We start from the raw sequence: 23,286 nt of genomic DNA on the forward strand, positions 1-23,286 counted from the left end.
GATGTCCCACCTAGAGAGGAGGAATCTACAGAGGCAGTATGGCTACAGTGGCTTTGTGGTGCTGCAGTCCAAACTTCCCTGTGGCTTTGTTTACACTGTGACGGGGAAACCACCTACAAGCCTCAGTAATGGCGGACGCCCCTCCCCCCACCAAGCTAGACGGTCCCAGGTCAACTTCAGACTGCTGTGCTTGCAGTGAGAATTTCAAGCCACTGGATCTTAGCTTGTTGGGCTCCGTGTGGGTGGGATCACTGAGCAAGACCACTCAGCTGCGTGGCATTAGCCCCCTTTCCAGGGGAGTGAACAGTTCTGTCTCACTGGCGTTCCAAGTGCCACTGGGGTACCAAAAAAAAAACTCCTGCAGCTAACTTCATTTCTACCCTAATGGCTACCCAGTTTTGTGCTTGAAACCCAGGGTCTTGGTAGTGTAGGCACCTGAGGGAATCTCCTGGTCTTCATGTTGTGAAGACAGTGGGAAAAGTGTAGTATCTGAGCCAGATAGCACCGTCCCTCACTCGTGGCTTCCCTTGCCTAGGGGAGGGAGTTCCCCAACGCTTTGCACTTCCTGGGTGAGGCGACACCCCACCCTGCTTCTGCTCGCCCTCCGTGGGCTGCACCCACTGTTTATCCAGTCCTAGTGAGATGAACCGGATACCTCAGTCGGAAATGCAGAAATCAGCCATCTTCTGCGTTGGTCTCGCTGGGAGCTGCAGACCAGAACTGTTTCTATTCAGTCATCTAGCCCAGGAATACCTCACTCTGTCTTTATGGCTGAATAAAACTCCACTGTGTATATGCACCACATTTTTTTTATCCATCTTATCTGTTCATAGACATTCAAGTTGCTTCCAAATCTTGGCTATTGTGAATATTGCTGCAGTAAACATGAAGTGCAGATATCTTGTCAATATACTGATTTCCTTCATTTTGAGGCTTTGAAGTCCCAGGTCCTGGGTAGGTTTAGAAGTGCTACACAGGAGTGTGGGACTAGAGTCAAAATGTTTAGAAGTCTACATGGCGTTCTATTGTATTGCAGTTGAGCTGACACTCAAACTAGAAGATGCTGTCCTTTCCACTTTTCCTTCCTCTTTCCAAAGGCAGAGATGGCTCACCTCATAGCTACCATGACCCCAGGATACAAGGAGTGCTGCCAGACTATTGCTGATGTTTCCTTAAGGTCCAAGGTCTCTTAAGTTAACTTCTCATAAATTCTGCCTGATCTGGGACTCACACTTCAGGGCAGTGGGTTCCCCTTTGGCCAAGGGCATGTACAGAAATTCCATCCAGGAGTCAATCTTGGAATTGAATACCTCAATAACCTGCTTAGTGTGCTACCCTTCTGTTGTTTTGCTGGTATGTAAAGTTCAAGATGATATCTCCTTAACTTTTTCCTCTGTTCTTCTAAAACAGAAGGAGTTTTGCCTTATAAGCATGAGAGTTGTTCATGTGCTGAGGGTCACATGAAGCCAGTAAGCCAGCATCTCACCCATTTGCCCTCATCAAAGTACTTGGATATCACCACTGGTTATTTAGTGTCCAAGAGCTCTTCATGTAGTAAATGATGAATGGTGTCAGGATTGGGTCCTTTTCTTAAAGGCAATAGGTTTCCTTGTGTCCCAGAGCATATCTAAAAATGTTACCCAGGAGCTAGGACCTAGAATGGGGGCCTCAGGACTCTGATCATTGCCCTATCTTGCTCTTATGGAACTGATATTCACCATGTAAAACAAAGTCCTCCACACTCTTTCCTCTCCTTCCTCAAGAGGAAGAAGCAATCTCTTTTGGAGCTGTGAGTTTTGCAGACTCGAGTTAGGGGAGGGGTGATGCCAGCACTCCCCTAGCTTTCCTGGATTGTGTCTTAGTAGGTCACATCCCCACTTAGTACGCTGTCCCTGGGCCTAGTTCAGCACTAGTACTCATGTAAGAGTTGCAGTCCTTATGACCTAAACTCTCTTTCAAGGTCATTTAGAGATACTGAACTCTAGCCAAAAGTTGCAAGGTTTGTGGTAACTCAAGTTTGCATTACTGGGATCTAGAACTCCCCCCTGGGTAGGGCTGGTTTAAATGCCCCCTCAGTGTGCAGGCATCAGCTGAGTTTGGTTCAGTTTTCCTTTCTGCTCTAACAGGACAGCACTGAGTTCAATGCCTCACAATTGCTGTATCTTCCTCCCCCAGTAGCCAGAGATACTCTCTTCACTATGCTGCCACTGCCTGGGTGTAGGAAAGGGGTAGTGTGGCATTCCAGACTGTTTTTTTCTACCTCTTTAGTGCCTCTTTCAGGGATATGAAGATAAAAGGTACAATGAAGGGCTCACCTAATTTTTGGTCGTAAGAAGGTGTGTTTTTTTTTGGTGGTTGTTGTTGTTAGTTTGTTTTTTCTGTGTGGGTAGTTGTTAAATTGGTGTCCTTGCAGTGGAGACAATCAGTGGAGACTTCTAGTCCACCATTTTGCTCTGCCTCTCAGGTTTTCAATTTCTTTATAGTTCAATTTTGGTAGGCTGTATATGTCTAGGAATTTATCCATTTCTTGCAGGTTTTTAAGAATTTATTGGCACATAGTTGCCCATATTAGACACTAATGACCCTTTGATTTTCTGCAATATCAGTTGTAATGTTTCTTTGTCATCTCAGATTTTATTGATTTGAGTTTTCTTTCCTTATTTCTTAGCCTGACCAAAAGTCAAATTTGTTTATCTTTTCAAAAAAAAAAAAAAAACCTTCTCATTATGCTGATCTTTTGCATTGTTTTTTTTATTGCAATTTTATTTATTTCTGCTCTGATGTCTATTATTTCTTCTTTTTCTACCAACTTTGGGTTTGGTTTGCTCTTGCTTTTCTAGTTGTTTAAGATGCATCATTATGTTTTTATTTAAAGTTTTTCTACTTTTTTGATATAGGTACTTACAACTGAAAACTTCCCTTAGTATTGCTTTTGCTATATTTCATAGGTTTTGATATGTTGCCTTTCTGTTGCCATTTGTTTTAAGAATTTTTTCAGTTTTCATCTTAATTTCTTCATTGACCCACTGTTCATTCAGGAACATATGTTTTAATTTCCATGCTGCTTTATGATATCCAAATTCCTTGTTATTAATTTATATTTTTGTTTCATTGTGGTCAAAGAACATATTGCCTATTATCTCTTTTTTTGAATTTATTAAGACTCTTTTTGTGGCTTAACATATAGTCTATCTGTGAAAATAATCCATGTGCTGAGGAAAGAATGTGCACTCTGTTGCCATTGGATGAAGTGTTCTGTAAATATTTATTAGGTCCACTTTCTTTATAATGCAGTTTACATCTGGTGTTTCTTTGCTAATTTTCTGTCTAGATAATCTGTCTGATGCTGACAGTGGGGTGTTGAAGTCTCCAGCTATTGTGTTGTGATTGATCTCTCTCTCTAACTCTAATATCATTGTCTATATATCTCTGGGTGCTCTAGTGTTGAGTACATATATCTTTACAATTCTCATATCCTCTTGCTGAATTAACTGGTTAATTATATAATTATATTATATTATATATATATTATATATATATTATATAATTAAATAATTGTCATTATTTAATAAACTTCTTTGTCCCTTTTTATATATTTTGTCTTGAAATCTATTTTGTCCAATATAAGTTTACCTATTCCTGGTCTTTTTTCACTTACATTTGCTTTTAATATCCTTGTGAAGTTCTATATTTTCAGTCTATGGATGTTTTTACTGGTGAAGTGGGTTTCTTCTGTAGCCAGCATAGGGTTGTATCTTGTTCATTTGTCCACTCAGTCACTCTATGTATTTTAGTTGGAGAGTTTAGTCCATCTCCATTTAATGTGATTATTTATAAGTAAAAATATACTTCTACCATTTTGTTATTTGTTTCCTGGTGGTTTTGTGGTCTTCTCTTCCTTCTTTCCTTTCTTCCTGTCTTCATTTTACCGGAGGTAATTTTCTCTGGTGGTATGTATTAATTTTTTGTTTTTATTTTTTGTGTAGACGATGTATGTTTCTTGATTGGTGGTTAAAATGAGTCTTGCAATTGATATACTATAATAAATTATTTTAAACTGTTGACAATGTATGACTGATTACATAAATGAAAAACCAATCAAGCAAAAAGAATATTAATAAGAAGTCTACACATTAACTTCATTGCCCTGATTTTAACTTTTTGTTGTTCCTACTTATATCTTATTGTACTCTCTATGTCTCATAAAGTTGTTACACATTACAGTTACAGTGTTGTATTATTCTGTATTTTTCTGTGTACTTATTATTATCAGTTAGTTTTATACCTCCTGATGATTTGTTATTGCTTAGTAACATCCTTTTATTTCAAACTGAAAAACTTTAGCATTTTTTGTTGGGTAGACTTTGTGTTGATTAAATCCCTCCATTTTTGTTTGTTTGATAATGTCTTTATTTATTCTTTTAGTTGTAGAGATATTTTTTCTGGATATACTATTCTAGCATGAACGTTTTTTTTTTTCCTTCAGGTTTTTATATATGTCATTCCACTGTCTTCTGGCAAGTATGGTTTCCACAGAGAAGTCTTCTGCAAGACATATCGGAGCTTCATGGTATGCTATTCATTTATTTTCTCGTGCTTATTTTAGGATTCTTTCTTTATCCTGGACTTTTGGGAGTTTGATTATTAAAATGCCTTGAAGTACTCTTTTTTTTTTCTGTTAAATCTGCTAAGTGTTTTATAATCTTCTTCTACCAGGATTTTTATATCTTTATGTCTAGGAAGTTCTCAGTTATTTCTTTGAATAAACTTCCTACCCCTATCTTTCTCTCTACTTTCTCTTTAAGAGCCATAACTCTTAGATTTACACTTTTGAGGCTATTTTCTAAATCTTGTAGGTATGCTTTACTTTTTTTAATTCTATTTTCTTTTGTCTCCTCTGACTGTGTATGTTCAAATAAACTGTCTTCAAGCTCACTAATCCCTTCATCTTTTTTTTTTTTTGTCAATTCTGTAGTTAATAGACTCTGATACTCTGATGCATTTTTTTAGTACATCAATTGAATTTTTCCAATCAAGAATTATCACTTGATTCTTCTTAATTTTTTCAATATCTTTATTTAATTATAATACAATCCTGAATTTCTTCTCTGTGTTATCTTGGATTTCATTCAGCTTTCTCATTACAACTAATTCTGTATCAGAAAGGTCACATATCTCTGCCTCTCTCCAGGTCTGTTCACTAATTCCTTATATAGTTCCTCTGGTGAGGTCATGTTTTTATGGACGTTATTGATGTGTCTGGATGTTCATTGTTGTCTGCACATTGCCAAATTAGGTATTTATTGTAATCTTTACAGTCTGGGCATTTGTCTACCCATCTTTCTTGGGAAGGCTCTGTTCTAGAGCAATGTAGTCTGTACATAACACATCAGCAAGTGCCCTATATATGTGGCTATGTTTGTACATGCTTTATAAAATGGTAGAATTTTATGGAAGGCTTTATATCCAAATATAAATATATCAGAATATAAATTTGTTTTCTCAGTTTTAATTTTAAGTAAGTAAGCAAAATTATTAGCTTTCTCTGCACTTTTATTTTTATTATGGGCATTTTGTATTTTATCATTTATAAATTAAAGAAAATAAAAAATCATCATGCTCCACCACTACAAAAGGACAAAATAAAGCACAAAATAAAACAAAGCCTTTAACATCCACATAGAACAAAACTCTTAAAGAATATTAATATAGTTGATTTATAAAAGATATACAATTAGATAATACATTAAGACTGAATGGATAACGGAGAAAGCAGGAAGGCTCTGGTGTATTTTGTGTAATATAAAATAGGTAGGGTACAACTATATTATTCTGTAAAGCATTATCATGTGTAACATTCTGCACTAATTGAAATTTAAGTGACCTTCTGCCCTTGAAATGGTTACATGGAGTATTTCTTAATTTTTTTACTTAATATTAAACTAATATTTTGAAAATGGTTAATATTCAAGTAAATTTTAGAATATTAAATTTAAATTTAGTGAGTTATTCATTCTTTCTGCTGATCAACATGCATTCTCACCTTCATGGTAACAGAACCCAGATTTTGCTTTAAGGAAAGGACTTTCTTCCCATGTTCAGCCTTGTAGTAAGCTGATTAGTCTGTTGCACTCTTTTGGCAACAATGCTTGCTTCAGAGAAGACACTTAACACAGTAAGATTCACTAAAAGAAAAAAAAAATAATAACTTTTCTGAGGATTCCTGAAAAGACAAGCTTCCTTTCTTTCTACAGCTACTGGAAAGTCCTACTGTCATCCTTCCTGGATAAGGTGGTATGAGAATATGAATTCTAGATTTGCTGCAGCCTTTTGTATACCTAAGGGAAGAGTTCAGAGCCACGTATGAAGTCATGTTTGGGGAAAAGTAGGTTGAAGATGGTGAAAAAATTGACTGCATATAACAGGATAGAGAGATGGTGAGAAACTGAATCCACGGTAACCCAAGTCAAGCTTTGCCTAAATAAACTATGCTTCTAGGATTTTCAATTATGTGAGTGTGGTGTTTTCTACCACCAGTAACCAGTTATCTGATTCGCTAGGCACCGAGTGTCCAAAATTCAATTTAACTTTTGGAGTTAGTGATAGACCCCACATTTCCCACAAGACTGCCACCACTTTCCATATCACTTGAAAGTCTTGAGCCACCTGTACCTCTAATTGACTGGCTATAAATTAGAGATTACCAGGACCTTCTCCTTGGGTTTGATAATTTCCTTGAATGACTCACAGAACCAAAAAAATATATACTTTCCTCATGTTTACTGATTAATTATTAAGCATAACACTCCAAATAGAAAAAATGCATAGGGCAAGTTATGGTGGCGGAAGTACATAGTTTCCATGCCACCCTCCCAGCACTCCAGTGTGTTCACCAACCAAATATGGTTCTTATATGTTTATAATTGCTATATCTTCCTTGTAAATTAAACCACTTACCATTATATCTCTTTTCTCTTGTAACAGATTTTGGCATAAAGTCTAACTTGTGTAATGTAAATATGATTGCCCTTGTTCTCTTTTTTGGTTACCAATGCATACAATATATTTTTCTAGTCTTCCACTTTTAACCTATATGTGTCCTTAAATCTTAAAGTGAGTCTCTTGTAGATAGCATATAGATACATCTTGTTTCTCTAATCCATTCAGTTCATCTATGTCTTTTGATTTGAGAGTTGAATCCATTTATATTTAATAACTAACAGGGGAGAACTTACTATTGCAATTTGGTTAATTGTGTTCTCTAGATTTTGTAACTCGTCTGCCCGTTTTATTCTCCCAGTGTCTTCCTTTGGCTTTTGTTTGTGTTTTGGTTTGGTTTGGGTTTTATGTGCCATGTTTTGATTATTTTCTCATTTTCTTCTGTATATATTTTACAGGCATTTTCTTTGTAGTTGCCATGGGGCTTACATAAAATATCTTAAAATTATAATAATCTATTTTAAAGTGATAACAATTTACCTTCAATTGCATACAAAAATTATAGTTTTAGACATCTCTATTCTCTCACTTTATGTTATTGATATTATAAATTACATCTGTTCATATCGTGTATCCATTTACATAGATTTGTAGTCATTTTTGTGCTTTTGTATTTTAAATTCTACATCAGCATTAAAACAGTGACTTACACACTGATATTACAATACCAGAGGATACTATTTTTGACTCTACATTTACCTTTACCAGAGAGCTTTTGTTACAAAAACACCAGGGGTTTGATCTAAGTCCTGTTGTTCCCAGCACAGAAAGCCAATGATTGAGACAATTATGATTGCCAAGGAAGAAGGCTTTAATCAGGTGCTGCAGCTGAGGAGATAGGAGATCAGTCTCAAATTCATCTACCTGACCAACTAAAACTAGCGATTTATGTAACAAGAAAAAAATTTAACAATGTATAATAAGACAGGAACTAGAAAGAGGCAAGGAAGCAATCATGATGAATAAGGGGCCTGGTGTCTCATTGTCTGGATGTGATGACCTGATGCATTTCCATTCTTTAATGCCTTTTGAGAAACCTGGGAGTTCTTTCCAGAGGAAGGACCTCAGATAAGGCAAATATAAGTTTCAAGCTTTAAGACCAGAAGTGTCAATTTCTCTGTTTATCAAACAGAACTATCTTTGGAATGATTGTGTCAGTTTCATTTTGTATTTTATTATGCTTTCAAGTTGCTGTCTCTTTCATTTCAACTTGAAGAACTCCTTTTAGTACTTCTTATAAGGTAGATATATTGGTGATGAAATTCCTCAGTTTTTGTTTATTTAGGAAATTCTTAATTTCTCTATCATTATTGAAGGACAATTTTGTCAGTTTCCTTGGTTGGCAGGGTTTTCTTTTTCCTCATTTTCAACTCTCTGAATATATTATCCCATTCTCCTCTGGCCTGCAATATTTCTGCTAAGAAACTTGTTGATGATCTTATGTGAGCTTCATTTTACATGAGAAGACCTCTTTATCTTGCTGCATTCAATATTTTCTGTCTATAACTTCTGACAGTTAGATTATGTGTTTCATTGAGAGTGTCTATAGATCTATCTTAATCAATGCTCGCTAAGCTTCTTGAATTCCTACGTCCATTTCGTTCCTCATATGTGAAAAGTTTGGGGCCATTATTTCTTTAAATTCTAGAAATAAGAAATAAGTTTTAAATTGCATGCTGTTCTGAGTAGCATTATGAAATATCATACTGCCCTTCTCTGTCCCACTTGATATGCAAATAATCTTTTTGTTCAGTGATACAGGCCATATATGCCACCCGCCTGTTAGACACTTAGTAGCTGTATGAGTTACCAGATTGACTGTCGAGATTTTGCATTGTTTGTGTTTGAGTAACCCTTTTTTAAATATTTTACTTAGTAATGGCTCTAAAGTGCAAAAGCAATAATGGTGGCAATTTGGATATGCCAAATAAAAGCCATAAAGTGCTTTCCTTAATTGAAAAGGTGAAAGTTGTAATCTTAATAAAGAAATATATATTATATAATGTGCATACACACACACACATATTTTATATATATATATATATATATATATTCAGAGGTTGCTGAGATCTATAGTGAAACAAATCTGTGAAATTGTTAGGAAGTAAAAAAGTTGTGCTAGTTTTGCTGTTGCACCTCACACTGTAAAACTTACAGTCACAGTGTACGATAAGCACTTAGTTAAAATGGAAAAGGCATTATTTGTGGGTAGAAAATATGAACAGAAATGTGTTCCAAATGACAGCAATCAGATTTGATACTATTTGTACAGTTTCAAGCATCCACTAGGGATCTTGGAATGTTTCTGCTAATGAATGGGCAATACTGTAAAGCATTGCTGTATTAAATGTCATACTGCAAGAATGTAGCAATATGTAGTGTGAGCACTAAATAAGTTACCTGTAATGTTAATTCTTAACATTACAATAGTTTGAAAAGGCTTTCCTCTCTCTAAATGTCTAGATATTTAACAATATTTTTCTTTCCACTTATTTCTAGAAATGCTTAGATTTTCACAAATCTCTCTAGGTATTGCTTGCTATCCCAGCAAATATCATTTTCAGGCCCTGTGTTCCAATCTTGTATAAGTCATCTTTTCACATCTTGAGATTAGAAGCTTTCAGAATCTATTCCTAAATTTCTCACAGTGATAACAGACAAAACAACCTGTAAAATTTAAGCTGTATTGATGGATCAAAGAAAATAGAACAGAGTAACATGACAGAAAAATTAGATGCCCATCTGATATTTTGAGTACTAGAAATGTTTAATTTACATTTACATTGGCTTAGTATTTTGTCTTTATAATTTTATTGTTTAACTTGAAAAATATTAAAATACATTTATAAATACATGCCTATTACTGAGCTTTTCTGATATAGAAAAATCAGCTAATTTTCTGTTTTGCAAATAATATTTTAGCTCCATTTCTGTCTTTTTTTTCTTCTCTCTTTAATATTTATCCCATCCCTATGTTTTTTATACTCTTATTTCCCTTTATTTTTTCTTTTATACAACACAGCTGTTGTGTTAACTAATTTCTCTTAGTTTTTCATTCTACTCTTTGTTTTTAAGCTCTCTGGTGTTATATTGTCTTAAATTATTCTTATCTACTTCAAATCTGTAATTTTAGGAGCTAGAAGACCTGTCAGTTTTTCCAAGGAAAGAGATAAAGAGCAAGAATTCTGATTATATGGAAAGGCTGCTAGAATTAAGAGTGCTTCCAATTGAAACAAAATGAGAAACAAATATTATTATTCATATAATTACAATGTAGGCACTCAAGAATGACAAGCTTTTTCTCTGTGTGGACAAATTTAAGTACAAATTACAAATTGAAGCAATTATTTAGATAATTCTGACAAGCATAACAACAATCTTGCTTATGCGTTTTCTAATCTCTGACTCAAACAAAAAGGTACAATGTAATGAATACATGTAAACTGAGGATTTTTTTTGTTTAATTATTGACATTTTTAGGAGGCCAAATCATCTGCTGCTTTTTCCTTATCAACAAGTTGATGAAGAAAATTATGTGCATGAAAGTAAAATACTTATGTAATGGTTCACACTTTTAAAAATAGCTTTTATCAAATGCTTAACTGTTAGGTACCATATGAAATATTTAAATGGCTTAACTATTTTAATTCTTACAATAACTCTTAAAAATCTCCTATAATTACATCACTGGGCAGATGAGTATCCAAAGGAATTGAAGGTTAGGTAAAGTTCTGAAGTCATAATTAGTAGATGGGGAAAAAAATGATTCAAAAATCTAATTTATTTGGCACCAATACCCATGCTATTTTTTTAAAATTATTTGCAGATGTGTACTCAAGACAGCCTTGTGAATGATAATGAGCAGAATGTTATTATGCCAGTGATATTCTTCCAAACTATCACATGGTTTTTGTCACAGTTCAATTCTCAGCTCTATCATTATCTAACTGTATGAACATTGGAAAATCATAGAATCTGACTATCCAGATGATCATCTCTAAAATAGGAATAATTAGAGTACCTACAATATAGAATTGCTATAAAAGTTCAATAATTTAGCACATAAAAAACATGTTCATTAATACCTGGCACACAGCGATGTGCTGTATATGAGTTTCTTTGCTTTTCAGTATGAGTAATATGTGTTGATCTCTGGTCAAGTTTATTGGTGGTTTTCTGAACTGTGTTGAGTCTACTTGTGGAGGGCAATCTTTCTGTCATTTACATTTTTCTTCATTTACAGCTATTCCAATACGTTGTTTTATTGTAGTTTAATCTCCACTGATATTGGCTATTAGATCTTGCATGTTGTCTATCTTTTCCATTAGAACTTTCATCGCATTAGTCTTAATTATATTACATTTTCTGTCCAATAGTGCCGACATTCTGTGTGATATCAGAATCTGCTTCTCATGATTGCTTTGTCTTTGGAGAGTGTGCTTTTTTGATGTTTTATGATTCATAATACTTTGTTGTTGTTGAAAGTTTTACATCTTGTTTAGAACGGTGAAGACTGAGGTAAATAGTTTTATGCCTCAATGTGAGCATTTCTTTTCTTCTGCTGGCTTATAATAAATGGGGATGTAGTCATCTATTTAGGAGTATGGCTATATTTTAGGACTATTTCTTCTATCATCATCTCAGTGTGCCACAGGGTTCATATTATTGCTGTAAAACCTTGTGTTCAGGGTGGAGGTAGATTGTCAAAATATGAAGAATAACCTCAACAGACTCACCACGTAACTTGACACAACTAAAAATAATATCCTATGCTTATTTTATATATTTGCATGTATGTTTTCATATAAAAATATCTATATAATATGTGTTATATGCTGTAAAAATTCTTTCAGAGTTTCTTGACAGGCTAATCCAAAGACAACCATAATTTATCATGACCTCTATAAAATATGTAGAAATAAAATATATTAAAACACAATCACAGAAGTGGATGTATAAAATAAATTTCACTGTTCTAATATTTATGTGCTCACCTAATATTATAATATTTTTGAATGTACAGTGTATTAAGATTCTATTGCAATCTTCAGAGCAACCACTATAAAGTATAGTTTTGATTAAAATAAAGACAGACACAGATTGAAATGAAAAGAGATAGAGAATCTTGGCATGTAAATACAAACCATATGGTTTTTCTTCTTTAATCTGTCAATTTGGTATATTACATTGACTAATTTTTAATGTAAAACGAATCTGTCATTCCTGAGATAAACCCCATTTGAGCATAGTATATTTTCCTGTTTACCAACTTTGCTTGTTTGCCAACATTTCGTTAATAATTTTTGTATCTATGTTGATGAGGAATAGTGGTCTTGTACTTTTCTTTTCTTTTCTTGTAAAGTCTTTATCTGGTTTTGGTATTAGAATAATGGTGGTATTAATAGAATGAATTGGGAAGCATTCTCTCCACCTAAATTTTCTGGAAGAATTTGTGTATAATTGGTATTGTGGGCTCAGTTGTGTCCCCCCAAAATTATAAATTGAATCCCTAACTCTCAGTCGCTCTGAATATGACTGTCTTTGGAGACAGGGCCTTTAAAGAGGTGAATAAGTGAAAATGAGGATGAGTCCTAATCCAAAATTAATTGGTGGCCTTATAAGATTAGGAAACTTGGAAACTTAGAGACTCCAGCGTTGTGGATGCACAGAGGAAAGACCACATGAAGATACAATGAGAAGGCAGCCATCTACAAGCCAAGGAGTGAGAATTAGAGTGAAACCAATCCCTCTAACACCTTCATCTTGGACATTAGAAAGATCATTCATCGTGACCAAGTGGGATTTATCCCTGGGATGCAAGGATGGTTCAACGTAGGCAAATCAATTAACGTGATACATCGTATCAACAGAATGGAGGACATAAACTATATGATCGTATTAATTGATACTGAAAAAAATAATTTGAAAAAATTCAACATCCCAGTATAATAAAAGCCCTAAAAAAATGAGTATAGAAGGAACACACCTCATCATAATAAAGCTGTATATGCAAAATCTACAGTTAGTATCATATGGAATGGGGAAAAAGGGAAAATATTCTCCTAAGACCTGGAACACTACAAGGATGCCAACATTCACCACTATTATTGAACATAGTACTGGAGGTCCCAGCAAGACCAATCAAACAAGAGAACAGAATAAAGGGCATCTGAATTGGAATGGAAGAAGTCAAAGTACACTTGTTTGCAGATAATGTCATCTTATATTTGGAAAAACCTGAAAGTTCCATTGAAAAATTATTAGAACTGATAAATTTGGTAGATTTGCAGTATACGAAATAAGTATAAAATTGATAGCATTTCTATATACTCACAGTGAAAAGTCTCAAAAAATTAAAAAGTGATTCTTTTTACAACAGCCACAAATAAAATTAATACCCAGAATTAACCATAAAAGTGTAAGATCTTTATAATGAAAACTATAAAACACTGATGAAAAAAATTGAAGAAGACAAAAAAATGGAAAGATATTTCTTATTCATGGATTGGAAGAATCAGTATTGTTTAAATGCCTATACTCCCCAAAGTATTCTATGGATTCAATGCAGTCCCTATAAAAATATCAATGACATTCTTCACAGAAACAAAAAAAAAAAATTCCAAAACTTACATGGGACCACAAAAGTCCTAGAATAGTCAAAGCCATCCTAAGCAAACAAACAAACAAACAAACAAACAAAACAAAAAAACACAAAAAACAAAACTAAAGGAATGACATTACCTCACTTCAAATTATACTAATGATATATAGTAACCAAAACAGCATGGTACTGTCATAAAAACAGACACATAGAAAAATGGAACAGAATATAGAACCCAGAAACAAATCCACACATCTACAGTGAACTCATATTTGACATAGGTGTCAAGAATATACATTCGGGAAAAGACAATCTTTCCAACAAAAATGGTGTTCAGAATACTGGACATCCATATGCAGAAGAATGAAACTACACCCTTATCTCTCACCACATACAAAAATTAAAATAGATTAATTTAAAAATTAAATCAAAATTGATTAAAGATATAAATCTAAGACCTCAAACTATGAAACTATACTAGAAATAATTGGGGAAACTCTCCAGGACATCAGTCTGTGCAAAGATTTCTTGAGTAATAACCCACAAGCACAGGCAATAAAAGCAAAAATGGACAAATGGGATCACATCAAATTTAAAACCTTCTGCACAGCAAAGGAAATAATCAACAAAGTGAGGGAACAATCCACAGAAAGAGAGAAAATACTTGCAAACTACTCATTTCACAAGAGATTCATAACCAGAATATATAAGGAGCTCAAACAGCTTCACAGACAAAAGTCCAATAATCTCATCCAAAAAAATGTGCAAACGATTTGAATAGACATTTTCCAAAAGAAGACATACAAATGGAAAACAGGCATATGAGACGGTGCTTGGCGTTATGTGTCATCAGACAAATGCAAGTAAAACTACAACATGATATTGTCTAACTACAGTTAAAATGGCTTGTATCCAAATACAGGCAATAACAAATGCTGGTGAGGATGTGGAGAAAAGGGAACCCTGGTACACTGTTGGTGAAAATGTAAATTAGTACAGTCACTATGGAGAATAGTTCGGAGGTTCCTTCGAAAAGTAAAAATTGAGCTATTATATGATCCAGAAATCCCACTTCTAGGTATATACCAAAAAGAAAGAAAATCGGTATATTGAAGAGACATCTGCACTACTATGCTTGTTGTAGCACTGTTTACAATAGCTAAGATTTGGAAGCAACCTGTGTCCATCAATAGATAAATGGATAAAGAAAATGAGGTACATGCACACAATGGGGTACTAGTCAGCCATAAAAAAGAATTTGATCCAGTCATTTCCAACAACATGGGTGGAACTGGCAATCTTTAGGTTACGTTAAAAAAAAGCCAGGTACAGGAAGACAAACATTGCATGTTCTCATTTATTTGTGGGATCTAAAAATCAAAACAGTTGAACTCACAGACATAAAGAGAAGGATGGTTATCACAGGCTGGGAAGGGTAATGTGAGAGGAGTTGGGGAAGGTGTGGATGCTTAATGGGTATAAAAAATAGAAAGAATGAATAAGACCTACCATTTGATAATACAGCAGGGTGATTATAGTCAATAATAATGTGCATTCAAAATAACTAAAAGAGTATAATTGGATTGTTTATAATACAAAAAATAAATGCTTGAGGGAATGGATACCCCATTCTCTATGATGTGATTATTATGCTTTCCATGCCTGTATCAAAACATGTCATGTATCTCATAAATATATAGACCTATTATGCACTCATAAAAATTAAAAATTAAAATAGAAAAGATGAACAAAAAAACATGATTATCAATCAATTAGGAACTATAATATAATAAAAAAATTTGTATAAAGTAGTAAGAAAAAGAAAGCCCTATAACATCCTAAAGACAGTAAGAGAAGAGAATTTTCAGTATGGGAACTATATGCTGTGCCTATAATAATTTGTTAATTAACAATGTTAATATCTGACAATGTTAGGAAGATATAATATATCCATTATATTCTCTTTTGTCTTATGTAAAATTTAGATATTTCACATGCAAAACAGTGACGTGAAGGCAGAAAAAATAGTGGGGTAATATAACATCAATTTTCATCATACTAACATACACTTAACTGATTGAAATATGGATGAAGACATGATTTAACTAACGAATGAGAAGTATATGAAAATTGAAAATATTGAAGTATAAAATTTAATGAAAATGTAATAATGCCCAATTTCTTAATACATTTTTGTATATTTCCCCCTTAGGCTTAATTTTCTAGGTATAATAAGACTGAAAGTGCTGCAATATCAGAGCAAGTATATCAGTTGTTGACAACATACAACAGTTCTAGCCTTAGTTCTCGAGAGTCAACCTTTACACTAACTTTGCTTAATCTAATTTAAAATAATCATTTCCTAAGATTGTGTTTATAAAATATTCTATTTTACTAAAGAAGCCGACTTAATATTTTAATGTATCAGTTTTTTCAATTAGATATTCATTAATAGTGCCTATCAAAGATATTCCTCTATACCTACTGGCTAAGTTTTGATGAATTGAAAATCTTAAAATTATCAATTGAGCTTTGGCAGTATTCTATTTTTTTAAATTCCAGATGCTCCTTTCTTCAGTTTACTACCTTTCAACTCATATTACATCTTGTATTCATGACATCACAAAATCAAACAAATTCTATCATAAACATAATGTATTTAAAAGCCTACCTTTGAAAAATTCCAGTATTGAAGAGTCTTGTATTCAGTGAATTATGACATGTTAAAAAGGAAATTTAAGTCCTTATCTGCCAAAACTTTCTTTTCGAACTGTCCATGCATCACAGAGTTCCCTTCTCTCTGGTTGGAGATAGTATTAAAATTTTAGTCAAAAGTCACAATGAGACTTTTGATTTCTGGTTTGGCATGTAAAGAGTTTGCAAATCATTATTTCCATACTCATAAAATAAATAAAAGATGAACAAACTAAAAATCGGTAACTCTACCTAAACTCATAAGAAAATTGAAATCACAGGACAAACTACTCCTCCAAATTTTGAAAACACAGATGGAAGGAAACAGGAAATTATCACATACCAAATCAGAATCCTAAAAGCAGAAATGCTAGAGTCAGTACCAGGGAACACATTTGTAGACTGAACTGCCAAATTACCGGATGCTCAGGGTAGACAAACTTGGAAGTTTAAAACTCCAAAAAGACACAGTCTTAAGAGAGGTCCTCAATTTTGCTATTTTTTTTCTTTAGGAGTTCTATTCAATGTGCAGAAAATCAAAGACAAAAAAAATTGGAATAATATGTGGAGAAAAAAGCTACTTTTGTATAGAGGTATTAATGAAAGTGGACCCCTATCACTCATCATGTATAAAAATTAGCCAGGACGTATAAAGTCTCAAATGTAAAAGCTAAAACTATAAAAATTCTAGAAAAAAAAAGCTATGAAAAACTCTTCTGGACATTGGTCTACACAAAATAATTATGACAACGACTTCAAATGTAAATGCCTCAGAACAAACATTTTCAAAATGTACTTATTTAAATAAAAGGGTTACTGAACAGCAAAGAAAACAATCAACAGGGTAAACAATCAACAGAGTACACAAACCACCTACAGATTAGAGAAAATATTTGTGAACTATGCATCTGACAAAGAACTTATATACAGAATCCGTAGGAGCATAAATCAGCAAGGAAAAAGAAAAACAAAGTAACCCCATTAAAAAGTGGGCAAATGACATTAACAGATACTACTCAAAAGAAGATATATAAGTGGACAATAAAAATATTTTAAAATGCTCAATATTACTAAATATCAGAGAAATGCAAATTAAAACCCAATGGGATACTATCTTGCACTAATCAAAATGGCTATTAAAAAATCAAAAAATAACAGATGTTAGTGAGGATGTGATGAAAAGACAATGCTTTTATATTGTGGGTGAAACTGTAAAGTAGCTTAACCCCTATGGCAAACAGCATGGAGATTTCTCAAAAACAACAAATAGAGCTACTATTTGACCCAGCTATCCCACTATTGGGTATCTACCCAAAGGAAAAGAAATCATCATATAAAAAGGAAGCTTGCATTGGTATGTTCACTGCAACACTATTCACAATAATAAAGCCACAGAATCAACCTAAGTATCCATAAAGAGTTGACTAGATAAAGAAAATGTGGTATATATACACACCATGAAATAATGTGCAGTCATAAAACATAACAAAATCATATCTTTAGCAGCAACATGGATGGAGCTGAAGGACACTATTCTAAATGAAATAACTCAGAAACATAAAATCAAATATTTCATCTTCTTTCTTACAAGTCAGAGCTAAACAATGGGCACATGTTGATAGAAAGATAGAAATAATAGACACTCGGGACTCCAAAAAAGGGGAAGGTGGCAGGGAGTGAGGGTTGAAATACTATGTTTTTGGTACTATGTTCACCATTTGGATGATGGGTTCACTAGAAGCCTAAACCTTGGCATTACACAATATACTCATGGAACAAACCTACATATGTACCCCGAATCTAAAATTTAAAAAAGAATTACATTTATCTTCAGTAACCATATAAGCAAGAAGAGAGTGTATTTTAATATTTAAAATGTTAAAAGAAAGAAACAATAAAAACACCAACTTAGAATTCTGTATACAGAAAAATTATCTTTCAAAGTGAAGAATAAAGATTTTATCGATAAAAAGTGAGACAATTAGTCTACAAAAGGCTTTTCTGACAGAAAATGTTAAAAGACTTTTTTAGAAATAATGACAATGAGCCGGGCGCGGTGGCTCAAGCCTGTAATCCCAGCACTTTGGGAGGCCGAGATGGGCGGATCACGAGGTCAGGAGATCGAGACCATCCTGGCTAACACGGCGAAACTCCGTCTCTACTAAAAAATATAAAAAATTAGCCGGGCGAGGTGGCGGGCGCCTGTAGTCCCAGCTACTCGGGAGGCTGAGGCAGGAGAATGGCGTGAATCCGGGAGGCGGAGCTTGCAGTGAGCTGAGATCCGGCCACTGCACTCCAGCCTGGGCGACAGAGCGAGACTCCGTCTCAAAAAAAAAAAAAAAAATGACAATGATATACATTATAAATATGGATCTACATAAATAATGGAGTTAGAGAAGAAATAAAGAAAAAATAAAATACTTTGTCCTAATTGATCCAATAGATAACAGGTTGTTAAACATAATGATACCAACAAAGAATTTAGCGAGTATATTTTGTGGATAAATAAAACCAAGAAGAGCAATAGCATAAAGAAAAGAAAGAAAGAATTCATAATACTCTGCTGTAAATTACTTGCCCTACCTGTGAACAAGTATAGTATTATTCGAAAGTGGACTATGAGTAGCTATAAATGTATTTTGCAAACCTTAGAATATCCACTAAAAAAAGGGTTTAAAAAGTAGTGTAATTGATATGTTAAGAAAATAGTAAAAATAGAGAATCACATGCTATAGAAGGCTCAATTAAAATCAGCAAAGACAGGAAACAAACTAAGATGAAAAAGAGAAACAAAGTAAACAAAAAATGACAAATGTGGCAAGTATCAATCCAAATATGTAAATCAACACTGTATATATGTCAATGACCTAAATGCGTCAATTAAAAGACAGAAAACATCAAAGCAGATGATAAACAAGGCCCAACTATACATCTAAAAGAAAGACACTTTAAATATAAAGGTATAGATAGATTAAGAGTAAAGTGATGGAGAAAGAATAATCTAGTAACACACACACACACACACAGCTGGAGCAGCTATACCTATCACAGACAAAGACTTTAGAGAAAGAAAATTTATCAAGATAGAGATTATTGTTACATAATAATGAAGGGGTCAATTCATCATGAAAAAAAACCTTTCATGTGTATGTACCTAATAACAGTGTCAAATAAATGAGAATAAAACTGATAAAATTGCAAAAAGAAGTAGATTAATTCATATTATAGCTTGGGACTTCACATCCCTTAAACATTAATTGACAGATTCAGAAAAAATCAGCTAGGGCTTACTTGAACTGAATGACACCATCAATTAACTGTATTGAATACAGCAACTTCAGAATACACATTCTTTTCATGCTCACATGGGAAATTCACCAATACAGACTGGTCACCGTGGTCTGTAAAACACAGCACAACAAATTTTTAAGAATATAAATCACATAAACTATAGTCTCAGACCATAATGAGATTAAGCTAGAAAACAATAAGAGAAAGGTGGACATTTTCCAAAATATTTGAAGATTAAACAATATTCTCCTAAATAACACGAGTCAAAGAAGTCTCAAGAGAAATTTAATATATACTTAACTAAATGAAAATGCAAAATACAACTTATACAGATCTATGAGATGTAGTGAAATTGAGAGGAAGTGCCAGCTGGGCTTCCTGGGTCGAGTAGGGGCTCAGAAAGCTGTGAAACTCACTCATTTCCTGCATCATGATTTACTTCGGTCCTGGATGAATAATATTGAAGATATATGCTTAAAATATTCCTCACACCAGGATTTGTGCGTGTGTTTTCTTCCCCAAGAAAGCTATAAACAGCGAAAATTTTTCTGTAAGCTTCCCAGTGTCTTCTCTCCCTCTCTCCCTTCCCCCTCCCCTAAAACTAAAAGGAATGTTAAAAGCCCGTTTTTCTATGACCAGCGGACCTTATCCATGCTCCCAATTCCAATTTCTTGTAAACATACTTTGTACAGTCCTGTAAGATCCTGTTTCCTTTGTCATGCCGCTGCAAGATCATAAAGTAGATAAAACCTAAGTTACAATTCCGGTTTTCCTCAAAATCTAAGATGTCACAAAATAATTTACTGCCTTTGTTTCTCGCTCCGGAAACATCTTCCCGCCACACGTATTTCCCGCGTTAAAGAGTTTAAAAAGGCAATCGCCCAAAACCAACAGTGACTACCCACTCGGGACCCCTTCTACGCTGTGGAAGCTTTGTACTGTCACTCTGCTCAATAAAGCCTACAGCTTTTTTTCTCTTGGTTCCTTTCTCCATCACTCACCACAGGCAGCCGCCACACCATTTCTTTGGCATGGCTAAGGCAAGAATCTTCGGCGTTACAAAATCAGTGTGTAGTTGAAAATTTATAGCATTGAATGCGTATGTTAGAAAATAAGAAAGATCTTAAAATTAATAATTGAGATTACACTTTAGGAAACTACAATGGAAGAGAAAATTAAAACTAAAATTGGCCAAAAAATTAATTATAAAATTAGAGTATAACCCAGTGAAATTGAAAACAGGAAATTGTTACATCATGACCAAGTGGGATTGATTCCAGTTATACAAAGTGGGTTCAAAATTTGAAAATAAGTCAATGTAGCCCACCAGTCAAAAAGACTAAAGAAAAAAATTATAAGATATAAATAGATGCAGAAACACCAGTTGACAAAGTTCAGCACACATTTATGATAAAATATCTCAGTAGACTAGAAATAGAAGGAAACTACCTTAATTTGATAAAGAACATCTAGATGCCTTCTCACGAAGATCAGGAACAAGACAAATATGTTCCTTCTCACCACTCCTATTCAACATCCTGCAGGAATTCTTAGCTAATAAAATAAACAAAACTAGAATAAAGTATATACTGATCAAAAGTATATGTATATTGGGGAGGAAAAAGTAAAACTATTTGTTGATGACAAACTTTTTATGTAGAAAATCTTAAAGAATCAACAACAAAAAAAAACATGTGGAGCTATAAGTAATTATAGCAAGATTGTAAGATACAAAGTCGTACAAAGATACAAAAAAATTATGTCTTTTGCAGCAACATAAACAGAACTGGAGGCCATAGACAAATGTTGATTATTTTTTCACATATCATAAATGATTGAAATTTCAAATGAAAAACAAAATATCATTTAATTTTGCTCTAAGAAAGTGAACTATGTAAGTATGAATCTAAAAAAAAAAAAATCCACAAGAACTCTCAGTGGAAAACTATGAAACTCTGATAAAACAAAGGAGATCTAAATAAATGAAGAGATATTACATGTACAAAAATAGGAAGATTAATATTGTCACAATGTCAATTCTTGCCAAGTTGATTCATTGTAATCCACTGAAAATTTCAGAAGTTGATTTGGGTATATTGAAAAACTTATTATAAAGTTTGTGTGGAAAGCAAAGACTCAGATAGCAAACACAATATTAAAAGAGAGGAACAAAGTCAAAGGATGGACAATACTTGACTCCGAGACTTACAACATTTGCATGTCTCTGATGATTGCTGATGATGAGCATTTTCTCACATGCTTGTTGCTCATTTGCATGTCTTCTTTTGAAAAATGTGTAGTCATGTCTTTTGCTTACTTTTTAATGGAATTATTTGGGAATTTTTTGTTGAGTTGTTTGAGTTCCATGTAAATTCTGGATATTAATTCGCTGTTAAATGCATACTTGGCTAATATTTTCTTCCATACTTCATGTTGAATCATATCTTTTGCAGCCACATAGAACTGGAGGCCATTACCTTAAGCAAAACAACTCAGACACAGAAAATCAAATATCAAATTTTCTCATTTATAATTATGCAGGAGCTAAATAATGTGTACACATGGATGTAGACTGTGAAATAACAGACAATAGAGACTTAGAAGTTTTGAAGGGTGGCAAGCGAGTGGTCAATGAGCAATTACTTGAACAGTACAATGAGTGTTATTCCAATGACAGATCCACTAAAAGCCCTGACTTCAGCACCATGAACTATGTCCATGTAACAAAATTATACCTGTACCCCTTAAATTCATACAAATACAATTTTAAAGAAAGAGTTACTATAAAGCTACATTAATCAAGACAGTGTGGTATTGGCAGAATAATAGACAAATAAAAGTGGGAAAAAATAGAGCCCAGAAAATAGACCTACACAATATCGTAAACTAATCTTTAACAAAGGAGCAATAGAATTTAAAAGGAAATTGGCTAGTCTTTTAAACAAATGATGCCAGAACAGAATAGCTAGACCTTCAAATCTAAAAACAAAACTGTATCTAAACACTGAACTACACTTTCATAAATATATCAAAATTGATGATTTAACTGTTAATTTCAAAGCTCTAAAACTCCTTGAATATTAAACAGTAGAAAATTTAGGTGACCCCAGGTTTGGTGATAATTTCTTAGATATAATACCCAAAGCATGATCTATAAAATAAAAAATTGATAATTTGGACTTCATTAAAGTTAAAAATGTATGCTCTACAAAAGACACTGGGCCAATGGTGAGAGAATGTAAAGACCAGCCACGGACTGAGAGAAAGTCATGGCAAAACACGCATCTGATAAAATATTAATATCCAAAATATACAAACTCTTAAAACTCTTAATAAGAAAAAACCCCATTTTAAGAATGGGCTAAAGGTCTAAAGAGACATCACCGCGCCGGGCGCGGTGGCTCAAGCCTGTAATCCCAGCACTTTGGGAGGCCGAGACGGGCGGATCACGAGGTCAGGAGATCGAGACCATCCTGGCTAACACAGTGAAACCCCGTTTCTACTAAAAAAACTAGCCGGACGAGGTGGCGGGCGCCTGTAGTCCGAGCTACTCGGGAGGCTGAGGCAGGAGAATGGCGTGAACCCGGGAGGCGGAGTTTGCAGTGAGCTGAGATCCGGCCACTGCACTCCAGACTGGGTGACAGAGCGAGACTCCGTCTCAAAAAAAAAAAAAAAAAAAATACAGATAGAAGATGAGAAGA

Source organism: Trachypithecus francoisi, unplaced genomic scaffold (assembly GCF_009764315.1).
Source record: "Trachypithecus francoisi isolate TF-2019V2 unplaced genomic scaffold, Tfra_2.0 Lachesis_group6, whole genome shotgun sequence".
In the NCBI taxonomy this organism is placed as follows: domain Eukaryota; kingdom Metazoa; phylum Chordata; class Mammalia; order Primates; family Cercopithecidae; genus Trachypithecus; species Trachypithecus francoisi.